General features: G+C 44.7%; 1 protein-coding gene across 11 annotated transcripts in view; it reads left to right on the forward strand.

Annotated features, from left to right (window-relative positions):
* Window positions 1–4,381: 4,381 nt before the first annotated feature.
* The window catches only part of TMEM94 (transmembrane protein 94), a 33,103-nt gene continuing 24,662 nt past the window's right edge, over window positions 4,382–12,822 (forward strand). For 10 of the 11 annotated variants that reach the window (XM_044744580.2, XM_044744581.2, XM_044744584.2 and 7 more), the window contains exon 1: window positions 4,406–4,532. The gene's annotated coding sequence lies outside the window, so the exon portion shown is untranslated. Of the gene's footprint in view, window positions 4,533–12,822 lie in introns of all 11 variants that reach the window. The other variant, XM_014839775.3, reaches the window with a different exon arrangement.

Genomic DNA, 12,822 nt, shown 5'->3' on the forward strand with positions numbered 1-12,822 from the left:
GCACAGGGACTATGTCGCTCAGATTACTGCCAAACTTCCTCTCTGGGTGTCTCAAAGCTGCTTTTGCTTCTCTACAATCCATTCTCTCCTCAGCAGCCAAACTGAGTATTTTTATAGATGCCAATCAGATCGTGGCACTCTTTTGCTTAAATCCTCCAGTAGCTTTCCAATGCACTCAGAATAAAGCTCAAAATGCTCAGTGCGATGCAGAAGACCCGGCACAAACTGCCCTCCAACTTCTCTTACTTTATCTCTCACCACTCTGCCCTTCTCCTTCCTGCTCCAGTCATGTAGGAATCCCCTTTTGTTCCCCAGTCTCATACCCTCCTTCCTCAGGGCCTTTGCACATGCCACCCCCTCCATCTGCAGTGTTTGTCCTCATTTCCTTTGCCTGCCTAACTTATAGTCATTCTTCAGATTTCAGCTTAAACGTCACTTCTTCAGGAAAGCCTTCCCCAGCCACCTCACATTTGGTCACCAGGATCCCATTTACAGCACTTTGCACACTTTCGATAATTGTTTATTTGTTTAGGGTCTTGTCTCCTCCACTAGAATATTGAGTTGAGGGCAGGGATCCTCTCAGTTTTGTTCAGGCCAGCATCTAGCCTTGGGCTAGCACATACAGGGGACTTAGTAAACATGTGCTGATTGATTGGCAGGTAGCCCAAACAGTATGACATCTTTGGTCCGTTTTGAAGGGGTTTATTCCAGGCTGGTTTAACAGCTTTGAAACATCTTTCTTAAAGTCACATGACATTGAATCTTTTTAGCTATATCTCTTCAACATTCTGCAGGGTCACAAAATTAATGAAGCAGTAATTCTCTGTTGACTATACAGCTAAGGCTAACTCACCGGGTGAAGTCACTACACTGGCTAGTATGACAGCAACAGAACATCACAGAAAGAGAGGGAGCCTCTTGCCAGTTGATTCACTAGCTATTTGGCAGGGGAGTGTCATATAGACCAGACAATTTAATGTTGAAGGTCTCCTCTTCCTCCTCCTTCTTCCTCTCTTTTTTTTTTTTTTTTGGAAGATTAGCCCTGAGCTAACATGTGCTGCCAATCTTCCTCTTTTTTGCTGAGGAAGACTGGCCCTGAGCTAACATCTGTGCCCATCTTCCTCTACTTTATATGTGGGATGCCTGCCACAGCATGGCTTGACAACCGCTGAGTAGGTCCGCACCCGGGATCCGAACCGGCAAACCCGGGGCTGTTAAAGCAGAATGTGCGAACTTAACCACTGCGCCACCAGGCCGGCCCTCTTCCTCCCTTTCTTCCTTCTCCTCTCTCCTTCTCTTTTCCCTCCACCGCGTCCCCCCACCCCTTTGTTTTAAGGAGAGATGAGAACTATGAATGTTTATACAACTGGGGGGAAAGATCCAATGGAAAGGAAGGAACTAAAGATGTTAGAGAGAGGGGATAATTGGGCACCAGCTCACTTATTCAATAAACATTTATCAGACATCTGCTGTGTGCCAGGTACTTTGTTAATCAATAGTGACACAAAGATGAATAAGACACAGTCCTTAGGCTGAAGGGGCTCACAGGAAGAGAATGACACATAAATAGATAATGCTATTAAGTATATAAAGCCTAGTGATGGATATGTCCAGTCTTTATACAGAATCATACACAAAGAAGCATTAGTTGACATCCAAAAATAATTGCAAAGCAACTTCAAGTCTTATTGTAGTTTCTTGAGAAAAATGCCAAAAGGAGAATTATGTAAATGATTTACAAGAAACCTTCTTAAAATCCTATTCTTCATTTCTCTTTCCCTCCTCCTGTCTGCTAAGGAGGATTCTGTCCTTACCTGTTAGGTTCCCAGATCATTGTACAGTGTCGGAACAACAGGGAGAGGTATTTCACCTACTCACTGAAGGTATTTCTCACTCTGCCCTAAAGCTTCTCTTTTCCTTCCCTCAAAACTCCCCCCAATTCTTCCCTAACCCACACCTTCCTGGCTCTTCTCTCCTCACTCTTCCTGTCCTCTTTTAAAGCCCACCTGCTCTCCTCTACTGGTAATCCCCATCCTATACAAAGTAAATGAAATCACTCATGGCTTGGCCCTTCTCAGTCCCACCATTACCCTGTTACTCCAACACCGGGCAATGATCTGGGAACCCAACAGGCACAGACACAATCCTCCTTAGCAGGCAGGAGGAGAGAAAGAGAGTGTGGATACTAATGCATTATTAACATTACTTTCCAGTCAAAGATATAAAACAATGTGGTAAATGAGTGATACAGTTATCTACAGGGAATTATGAGAAAACAGAGCAGGGACAAGCCAACCTGATCTTAAAGTATGATAGGGAGCTAGCCAGGAAGAAAGGAGGTGAGAAGGGCATTTCAGGCACGCTGAGCAGCACAAGCTAAGCCTAGAGATGGGCATGTGAGGCTGAAGTAGGGAAGGGACTGAGGATACAGATGGGGAGAGGAAGAAGAGCATCTCTTTCCTGGAGGAATGTTGAGAGGGAAATAGAAGCAGATGAAGTGGGTGAGGAATCACCACCAGAAGGCCTTGGTCTTCTCATCAAGGTTATCTTGGTAGGGAGACGGAGGAGGCTCCAGAAAAATAAAGAAGGATTGGTACTGCTGCCTGGGGTTGCTAGACAACTAACAAGATGTGGCCACAGAGACCTCAGGGCTGCAACAAGGCTAGCCAGGGTGAACTCAGAGTGGATGCATTGGCATGTCATGGCTTGAGTGATTTGATTTACTTCTTTGGCAAAGTTTTATGGCTGGGGGGACTGACAGAGGAGAGGGCCGGGGGTGAAGGACTGTAGCACAGCCCCTGAAACTGGTAGGCACTCAGTTCAAGTTTGTTGAGTGATATTCATAAAACCCAATGGAGCAGAGAAACAAGTGTGGTCAGAGCAGATTGGGGTACAAGGTGGAGCAGGGCAGGACGACTCTTACATTTGTTAATCTTCCAAACGTAGCCATGTACATCTTCCGGGATCAAGTGGAAAGACATAAGCTAGAGACAACTGACTAGTTCAATTCAGCAAACGTTTACTGGGTACAAGGCTCTGAGTAAGACGTTGTGGGGACTGCCAGGATAAGCCAGCTGCCTTCAGGGAGCCTGAGGTCTTACAAAAACAATGGTGTAGAAAGCATACGTTTGTAAAGATGACAATGCAGACGCAAAAGAAAGAGGCACAGTACTATATAGACAAGCATTTCCATGACTAAAAACCAGGAAAGGCTTTTGGGTGGGTAGCGTTTGAGATGGGCCTTCAGGATGGGCATGGATTTGAATGTCGGCTTTGTTGGTAGGAATGAACCTTCAAAGCACAGGGAATCTCTTGGGCAAACGAGCAGAGGTGGGAGGATCCCAGATGCATTTAGGGGTGGTGATGAATCTATGTCACGGCAGTAGTTTGGCCTGTGGGGAGTTAAGCCTGGAAATGTCCACCTGAGTTGATTTATGAGGTGCTTTCAACGCCAGGCAGAGAGATTTGGACTTCCTCTCTTTGCAAAAATGCAGAAGATTTTTGTGGGCAGGAAAGTAACACGAGTCTACCTGTGTTTTAGGCAATAGCTATAACATTTCAAACATACAAGATTAGGTACTGAAATGGCACCTTCCTGTCCAGCTGATAAGAAAGAGAGATTTTAATTACGTAACTAAATTCATTAATAGGGAGAAGGGGCTTTCACTTCCCAGGGCTAGCCATGACCCTCTTCCAATTTTATAAACAGATTAAAAAACAAAAAACCAAGTCTCCAGACCGAGATCTCTGGGAAAACAGAAGTAAATACTGACACAGTCTGGCTTTGTTTTCCCAAGAGAGGTCTCCCAGGCGATTTCTCTAATTATCTAGGAAAAAAATTTAACTTGTTTTTCCCTTTAGAGTTCAGCCGAGCTGGGGGGAAACCCCGCACTATTATCTTAGACTCTCCAGCTTTGGTTTGGGCACAGTATTAGTTCCTAAGAGACTCTCGAAGGTCTCTGAGCAAGGGTCTCTAGGCACTTGTTCCCAGCAACAAGGAGGAAGCTTAGAAGAAGTAAGAGACACGAGCGTGCGCTCTGCAAGGGCTTATTTTAAAAAGAAAGAAAAACGGCGGGGGTGGGGGGGTTGGAGGGATAGCTCTGTTCATCTTTTTCGGATAATTCTGTAGGAAAACTAAGCAAGGTGGAAGCCGTTCCCTGGCCTCTGGTCAGGACCCCTAGACTAGAAACCGCCTGAGGAGTACGCCCAAGGATGGAGAGCGGTTGCGAGGGCTCCCGCCGGTCGCTTGGCACTTAATTCCGCCAGGCTCCTGGAGGGGAGGCTGCAGCTACAGTCTTGCGCGCCGCGCAGCCAATAAGAAGGCAGAAATGCCCAGCCGATTGGGACTTCAACCAATCAGCACCCAGAACTTTAGCTCGCCAGCCGGCGTCTCTGTGTCCGAGAAGGGAGGCAAGCCCCTTTAGAGTTGCCAGTAACAGACATGGCTGCAGCCCTTGGAGGAGGGGACGTGAAGTGAGGAGGGGCAGGGAGGGGAGAGGACGTGGGAGAGGAAGACAGGCCCCCGGGCCCCGGTAAGTACGAGAAGGCTCGTGGCCCGAAGCAAGGGGAGCTAGAGGGTGTGGGGCTCGGCCTTCCGCGTCCTCTGGATTCTTGGTCGAGGCGAGGGGAGTCTGGGGTCTGCAGCCAGGGATTGGCCTTGGGGGATCCCTTCGAGGGGGAGTCAAGGAACTGACTCCTGCCTCCAGCTCTTGGCCTTTTCCTTCTCCCGGGTGCTCACACTTGCCCTCGGCCCTGGCTTGGCCCCTTGGGGGTCCCGCGCCAGAAATCGAAGCCTCCCGCCAACAAAGAATCCCTGCCCCAGGTTTGTCGTGGCTGGGCCCTGGCCCAGGGGGCTTCCAACGCTGATGTCCAGTGTATTTATAGACCTCTGCGAGTCCCCCACCCCGGCCCCAGTTCAGACCGTTGTCTCCCCTGCGCGCGCTCTCAGCTGCTGGCCGGCCCTCGTGCTGACCGAGTACCCCGGGCCAAGGTGGAGGGAGCCGAGGGGCTTCTCAACCCTGAGCAGCGACCCTGCGGTTTGGAGTGTGCCGTGCTTTTTGTTGTCCTTCCGTCTTTCCAGAATCGTTTAAAGATTCCTGAGCAGCAACCACAGGAATACAATACTTGCCATCCTATAAACTGATTTCTGTGCTGTGCCCTCATTCCTCTGCCGCACACTCCCCTCACGTCCAGTCTGACAGTCCTCGCATGCCACGGTGTGAGCCCCTGGCCGGCGCCCCGTGCCCGGTGCCCGGTGCGAGGCAGACCCTGCTCTTCTTTCACTGGTGTGTAACCACAGGCTGCACTTTGGCGTGTTCGTAGATTTGGTCACGTGCTGCTACATCCCACCCTCTCTTCCGAGTTTTCTTGGGGCTCTAGGGGAAAAAAGGAGGGAGCTCTATACTTGATCTTTTCCTTCTAGTGTGTGAATTTGTGCATTGAAGGAGGTGGTAGTTTTCTCATCCTTTATTCAAGACACTCAGCTTTAGTGACATAGTGGAGTTATTCCCAGGGTACTCTTAGAAAGCTGCAAGTGGGGAGGAGGAGAGTTTTTACGTTTTTATTTTACACAAGAGGAGACTGTTGGGAGGGGCAACAGGGCAGGGCCAGGGTCACCTAGAGCCAGGACTGGAGCTCTGAAGGCCAGGCTCTAAAGTTCTTTATCCCCTGGAGCCAGTTGTTTCCTAGGTGTGATCAGAGGAGATCAAGTTCCCTAACTTCTCTAAGCCCCCTGCAGGGTGGTTGTATACAATAAATGAGATGGTGTATATAGGACCCCTATACATAGGTGTAGATAGCATGGGGTCTAGCACTTACCAGGTTCTTAATCCATTCTTGCATTCCTTCATTTTAAGTAACCAGTGGGTAGTTCACTGGCTAATTTCTTGCGTTAGTATTTATTGTGGTCTCTCTGTGTGTTTTGGGGCATAAATGATTACAATGATTCTCTGTTGAGGGCAGGAAGGGATGGAGTCAGGTCAAGGTAGCCTCTTCCTCTGTTTTTTGGGAACCAGTGTAGTGTTATTAGAGATGCTATTAGTGGAAATGTGTTGTGTATGAGAACAGTGTGGAGGCAGAAAAAGGTTGAGAACCACTGAGGAAAGAAGAAATACCACGGTGGTATGTCTTTATGATAATCTTGGCAAAAGAAAGGCCAATCTTAGTATTCCAAGGTAGTTTTAATTTTTTAAAAAACAATGGTATAGGTTCATTTTCTAAAGAGTCAAAAGTGATCCATGGTATAAAAAAGTTCGAAAATCACTGTAAAGATGAGAACACATCAGAACCCAGACTGTCATAACCCTGGAACAGGGGACAGCGTGTTCAAATAGAATCCACAAATACTCTGCAAGTCTTGTTTTAGCGGCCATGTTAGCTTTCACTTCCTTGCTCACTGGTTCTTTTTGTCAGAACTTCAAATAGGGATACTGGTGGATACTATGGAGTAGTGCATTGACCAGGGAGGTGAAGTACAAACCATCCATCAGTGGCCAAATAATTGAGAGTTAACTGCCCTTGAATCCCCCACCCCCCCACCCTGCCCCTTGTTTGTGGTGACCGGACATCAGAAGATTAGACCTGGAGAGCCAGGGTTGGGCGGTTAGATGGAAGAAAACAGAAAGCGCTTCTATTTCTATTTTGAGAAGTTGCTAGGGAGTGCCAACTCCAAGTGTTGAGAATCAGCCTTTTGGAAAGCTCACCTCCTGCAGAGTTAATGGGAAATGAAGGTCGCAATCCTTCCGTTCCTCCCCATTGCTCTTTCCTTAATGTCGGGCTTGGGAAACAATTTCTGTGGAGAGGGAGGAGTGCTAATGTAACTATTACCTACACCCAAGGCTTTCTTGACCCTCACCTGGTGAGTCAAGTATGAGCTCTTACGCTAGCAGTCCGAGCTGGGAAGACAGAGCCCCTAAATCCATTCCTGGGCTTCAGTGAGAAGGTTCGAGCTCATGGTTGGCACTTCACTGGTATACGTGTGTCAGTATTTTTTTATCTTGTTACTGTGTCGATGTTGTCTTCTCGAGAGTGTCTTTCTTTACCTAAAAGATAGGCTCCTTTAAAACTATTGTTTGAATGCTGGTTTCCGAGCAGGCCTGGATTTGTTTACAGGAGCACAGGTGAAATAAAGGGTAGGCCACGACTGCAGCAGGAATGTTTTTCTTCCGAAGGGACCGGCCAGCCAGAATGTGTGGTTTGGTGATCAGGGGTTTGTGTAATAATAAGCTTTGCCTGTGGCTGCTGAGACAGTAGTAAACAGTATGGGTCACATGACGTGGCAGGTAGAGTAAGGGCCAGATTTAGACCCGGCATGAGGCCTACATCTCACACTGATTGCTTTGGGTTTTACTGGCTCCAAAGGCCAAAAGTGACGGGGGCCCGGGGGGTGGAGCTGGATGCCCAAGGGAAGGAGACCCTTTAAGAGCAGCCATTGGAAAACCAGAAATCTTAGTGTAATTAAATGAACCCAGTTTTCTTAATTTCAGGATCTTCCTGAAAAAGAGATTCGTGATACCTTCCTTAGTAGGGAAGTAAACAGAAAAATAATGGGAAACACTTGGAAAAGATATATACTGATGAGAGACTCAAAGATGTGTTGAAAAGAGCATAAACATTCCTAAAGTTGACATGGAATCCAAGGGGGGAATATTGTATAGTAACAGAAGGCAGAGTCTATGGTAAAATGAGAATCAGAAGTTGCTGACTTTTTTTATTGTGGTAAAATATACATAACATAAAATTTACCATTTTAACCAGCTCTGTGGCATTAAGGCCATTCATATCGTTATGCAACCATCGCCACCATCCACCTCCAAAACGTTTTCATCTTCACAAACTGGAACTCTGTCCCCATTAAACAATAACCCCCTATTCCTCCCCTGCCCCCACTCCCTGGCATCCACCTATGAATTTGACTATTCTAGGAACCTCAAATAAGAGGTATTATACAATATTTGTTCTTTTGTGAGTGGCTTATTTCACTTAAGTTCTTCAAAGGTCTTCAAAGTTCATCCATGTTGTAGCGTATGTCAGAATTTTCTCCCTTTTTAAGTCTAAATAATATTCCAGTGTATGTATAGACCACATCTTGTTTGTCCATTCATCTGTTGATGGACACTTGGATCGCTTCCACCTTTTGGCTATTGTGAATAATGCTGCTATGAGCATGGATGTACAAAAGTCTATTTGAGTCCCTATTTCCGCTTCTTTAGGGTATATACCCAGAAGTGAGAGGTTGCTGATTTTTTAAAGATACATTTGATAGTACATTCACATGGTTTGAAAATTAAAAGGCACAAAGTATATACAGTGAAAATTCTCCCGCCCATTCCTGTCCCCAGCCCCTCAGTTCCAATTTATTTCTTCCTTTGTGGGTTGTGCTTTTGGTATTGAATCTAATAAATCTAACACAAAGTCACAAAGATTTTTTCCTATTTTCTAGAAGTTTTATAGTTTTTCTTTTACATTTAGGTCTATGATCCATTTTTAGTTAATTTTGGTATATGGTGCAAGCTATATTTCCAAGTTTTTTTTTTTTTTTTTTGCGTCTGAATATTCAGTTGTTCCAGCACAATTTATTGAAAAGACTATCTTTTATTCACTGAATGACCTTTGCACCTTTTTTTGAAAATCAATTCACCATCTATGTCTGGATCTATTTCTAGAACTTCTGTTACCAGGCCAATACTACACTGCCTTGATTACTGAAGCTTGATAAAGCTTGAAGTCAGGTGGTGAAAGTCTTCCAACTTTCTCTTGGGGTAGTCTAATTTGGGTATCTCTTATGAGTGGAGCTGAGCATCTTTTCATATGTAGGAGCTACTGGATTTGTTGATTTCATAGTCTCTCGGGGTTAGAAGAGACCACACCAAGTCTCTTGCTTATTTGCTACCTGATGTATTTATCATCTCCATAATTTCCCAGCTTCTTCCTGGATGCCTCTAATGATGGGGAGCTCATTGCCTCTCAGGGGCAGACTATTCCATTTTTTTAATACAGTTCTAATTATGTAAGAGATATTGCTCATATGAAGTCCCAGTCTACCTCCCTAGAGCTTCTTCCCCCAATCTAGTCCCTGTTTTTGGAGCCTTCCAGAGTAAGCCTGGCCCTTCTTTCACCTGGCAGCCATCATGCCTTTCTAGCCCTACTCTCACCCCATGTGTTTTTGGTGTACTGGCTAAGCATCTTCACTTCTTTCCATCGTTTCTCAGGTCATAATTTCTCCAACCTGGTTGCTGCTGTCTGGGAGCCTTCCAGATTTGTTACTGTCCTTCTTAAAGTGTGTGATTCACAAATGAACAAAATATTCCAGATATGCTCTGATATGTATAGGAATCAGACCTTACCTCTCTCTTTTTGGAGACTGTCTGTTAATGTAGCTGAAATGTGAATGAACTTTGAGCGGCCATGTCACGTCTATTGAAATCACATTTAATTGGGTCATTTATAGTAGTTTTATACAGTTGCTTTTGAACCTAAGCACAGGACTTACTATTGAATATATTTCAGTTAAATTGAATCTGTTAGATTTGGCCCATCATTTCAGCCTGTTGAGATCTTCTTGGATCTTGACTTTGATCTCCTTTCCAGGTCTATACTATCCAAGAATTTGATTAGCATACCATCTGTTTCCTCACTCAAGTCATTGATAACAGTATTGACTAGGATGCCACCAAAGATAGAACCCTGAGGCTTGATATTAAAAACTTCCCTCCAGCTGGACATCAGTCTGTCACTTAGTACCCTTTGGGCCCAGCTATTCAACTGAATACAGGTCCAGCAAATTGTATTTTTGGTGTGTTGGGCATGGCTAGAGTGCAAGCACAGCTAATGAAGTTTGCATTAGAATGGATAAGAAGGACAGCCAACTCCTTACCTCGCCCTCAACCTGAACCTTGGGCATCCACTTAGCTCATTTTAGTGCTGATTTTGAGCTTGGCAGCAGGAAGCATCCATCCCTTTGTTTTCATGGCTACTATGCTACCTTTGTCTAGATACTTGTTATGGCAAACCAAGATTGTTATTTTCTTCTAACTCTTCTGCCTTGTAATTTCTTTCCCTTCCCACTATGATCCATTCTCTACCCTCTTAAAATACTGGGCCCGCTTAGAAAACTTCAGTGACCCCTCAGGATCTCTCTGTTTTGGGCTTCAAGGGGCCCTGCATTTTGGCCCCTGATTCCCTGTGCTATGTGGCCCTTCATTTCCTCGCCCTTACTTCCTAAGGCCTTTGGTTCTAACCAAACAGGTCAGATCCACCATCTTTCACAAAGGCTCCTGCATTTCTTCCTTGGTACCTTTGTTGGGACTTCTAGTTCTTGCTTGGGTTGCTGTCTGTTGTCTCACTCCTAGGCACCTGTTTGCAATTCTCATTTAGTATTTCAATGTCAACTTGAATTTTAGTTATCTTTTTTCATAATAGCCAAAAACTGCCTATGTTATAAATCCCTCTAGGGAAAGGACTGTATCTTATACTTTGAAAATAGGACCATTCCTAACGCTTATTAAATATATGCAGTTATTTCACACAGTAGGCACTTGATAAATGTTCATTTCCTTCACTGTCTCTTCTCTTTTATACCCAATCTTGCATGTGCCAGGCAGTGTAGAGCTTGGTTGAGCTGATTTAGTTGGATCTCAGATCCCACCTTACTTTTTAAAATCAGCTTGATTGAGGCAGTATTTACACACAATAAAATGCTCCTTTTAAGTATATAGTTCAAAGAATTTTGACAAATGTGTATACCGCTGTAACTACCACCCACAATCAGGATATTGAACAAGAGATCCCAGCGCCCTTTGCAGTCATCCCCTCCCCCTGCCCCAGGCAACCCCTGATCTGCTTGCTGTCACTATGGATTCGTTTTGCCTGTTCTGAATTTTCTATAAAAAATGGAATCATATGCTGCATGCTCTTTTGTGCCTGGCTCTTTCATTCAGCACATGTATTTGAGATTCAGCCATGTCGTTGTGCGTGTCAGTACTTCAGTCTGTTTTGTGTAGATATACCACAGTTTATTCATCCGATCACCTGTGAATGGGTATTGGATTGTTTCTAGTTTTTGGCTATTTTCAATAAAGCTGCTTTGAACAATTCTTTTTGAGGACATATGTTTTCATTACTGGGTCATATAGGAAGTGTATGCTTAACTTTATCAGAAACTGCCAAAATGTTTTTCAAAGTGGTTGTACCATGTTACATTCCCACCAGCAATTTATGAGTTCATACCCTCACCAACACTAGTTATTGTCAATCGTTTTCATTTTAGTGATTCTAATGGGTGCATATTAATATTAATACTGATAAATGTATTGATATAAATATTATTTAATTTAATTATTTAAATATTAAATAATTAAAGTCTTCCAACCCATGGACATGGTATATCTCTCCATTTATTTAGCTCTTCTTTAATTTCTCTCAGCAGTGACAGATCTTACATATGTTTTTGTTAAAGTCATCCCTAAGTATTTCATAGGTTTTTTTTGTGCTATTATAAGTGATATTTAAAATTTTTTATTTTTCTATATTTCATTATAGCATATAGAAATTTAATTTATATTTGTATTTTGACCTTGTATCCTGCAACCTTGCACACTTATTTGTTCTAATATCTTATTTGTAGATTACCTAGGATTTTCTACATATATGATCTGGTCTTCTGCCAATAGAGACAGTTTTACTTATCTCTTTACAACCCTTATGCCTTTTGGTTTTTTTCTTCTCCTTACTTTTAAGTCCTCATTCCTGACCTAGGGGGTACTTTGTTTGTATTTCTTGTTTGCTGATGATAGTAATGGCAGCTATTTATTAAGACCTACTATGTGCCAAGTACTGGACTAGACCCTCCACATGTAATATTTTACATAATTCCTGTTGCACCACTCTGTGGTAGGTATTGTCATTTCCATTCTATGAATAAGAACCGAGAGGCGGAGAGACAAGTGATTTCCCAAGGTCATTTGGCACTTGATACATGTTGGAGCCAGGATTTGAACCCAGGGGTATTTGGCTTTGAAGCCTGTGCTTTTTTTCACAGTGGGGCAGGAGGAGAACTGGCCCTTTAAGGATACAGCTGCTGGTTTCAGATCAGACAGTTAAGGACAGCTCTCTCCCAGAATCCCATGTATGGAGTGATGGGAAAACAGACTCTTAGAAAAATGTCCTGCTCCTGGCTGCCCTCAATGAACTGCTGTGGTTCCAGCTGGCCACAGGGTTATTTCACTCTCATAGTGTTGGCAGAAGGAATTAAGCACAATCCCCATCTGGTTCCTGGTGCCTTTCCCTGTGTGGTGACTACCTCATCCAGCCCCTGCTGGGATGGGGTGTCATGGGGACCTCAAGCTGTACTCGTAAACAGGGCCTGGGGAGCCTGAGTCAGAGTGGCCTTGGGGAGAAGTGGATTTGGCCTCTCAGGATCCCATTTCAGTGGGCTGCCAAAGACCAAATGTCACTGCGGTGCAAGGCTGCTTCGGTGTCACTGTCTGTCTCTAACCCTTTGGAACTAGCTCAGCTTTGAAAGTCCTGGCTGGAAAGGCAGGGGTAGGGAGATACTTGGCGAGACAGGCCTGGGACGTCGGCACTGGTGCTGCCTTGCGAGGAATTGGAGGGGATTTTGGAGTGGAGCTGGTGAATGCAGAGGCTGGGCCTCCTGGCTGGGGTCCTCTAGACACAGCTTTTTTTGTTGCTGCTAGACAGCTTTTTCATGGATAAGTTCTTCTGGGCTTCTTAGCGATGCTTTGCTGCAGGCCCCACAAAGAACTGCCCTAGTCAGCAGGTTAGTACTTTCTCCACGAGTAGTCACCTGGCACCAAACCAGATTAC

This window comes from Equus asinus, chromosome 13, assembly GCF_041296235.1.
Source record: "Equus asinus isolate D_3611 breed Donkey chromosome 13, EquAss-T2T_v2, whole genome shotgun sequence".
In the NCBI taxonomy this organism is placed as follows: Eukaryota; Metazoa; Chordata; class Mammalia; order Perissodactyla; family Equidae; genus Equus; species Equus asinus.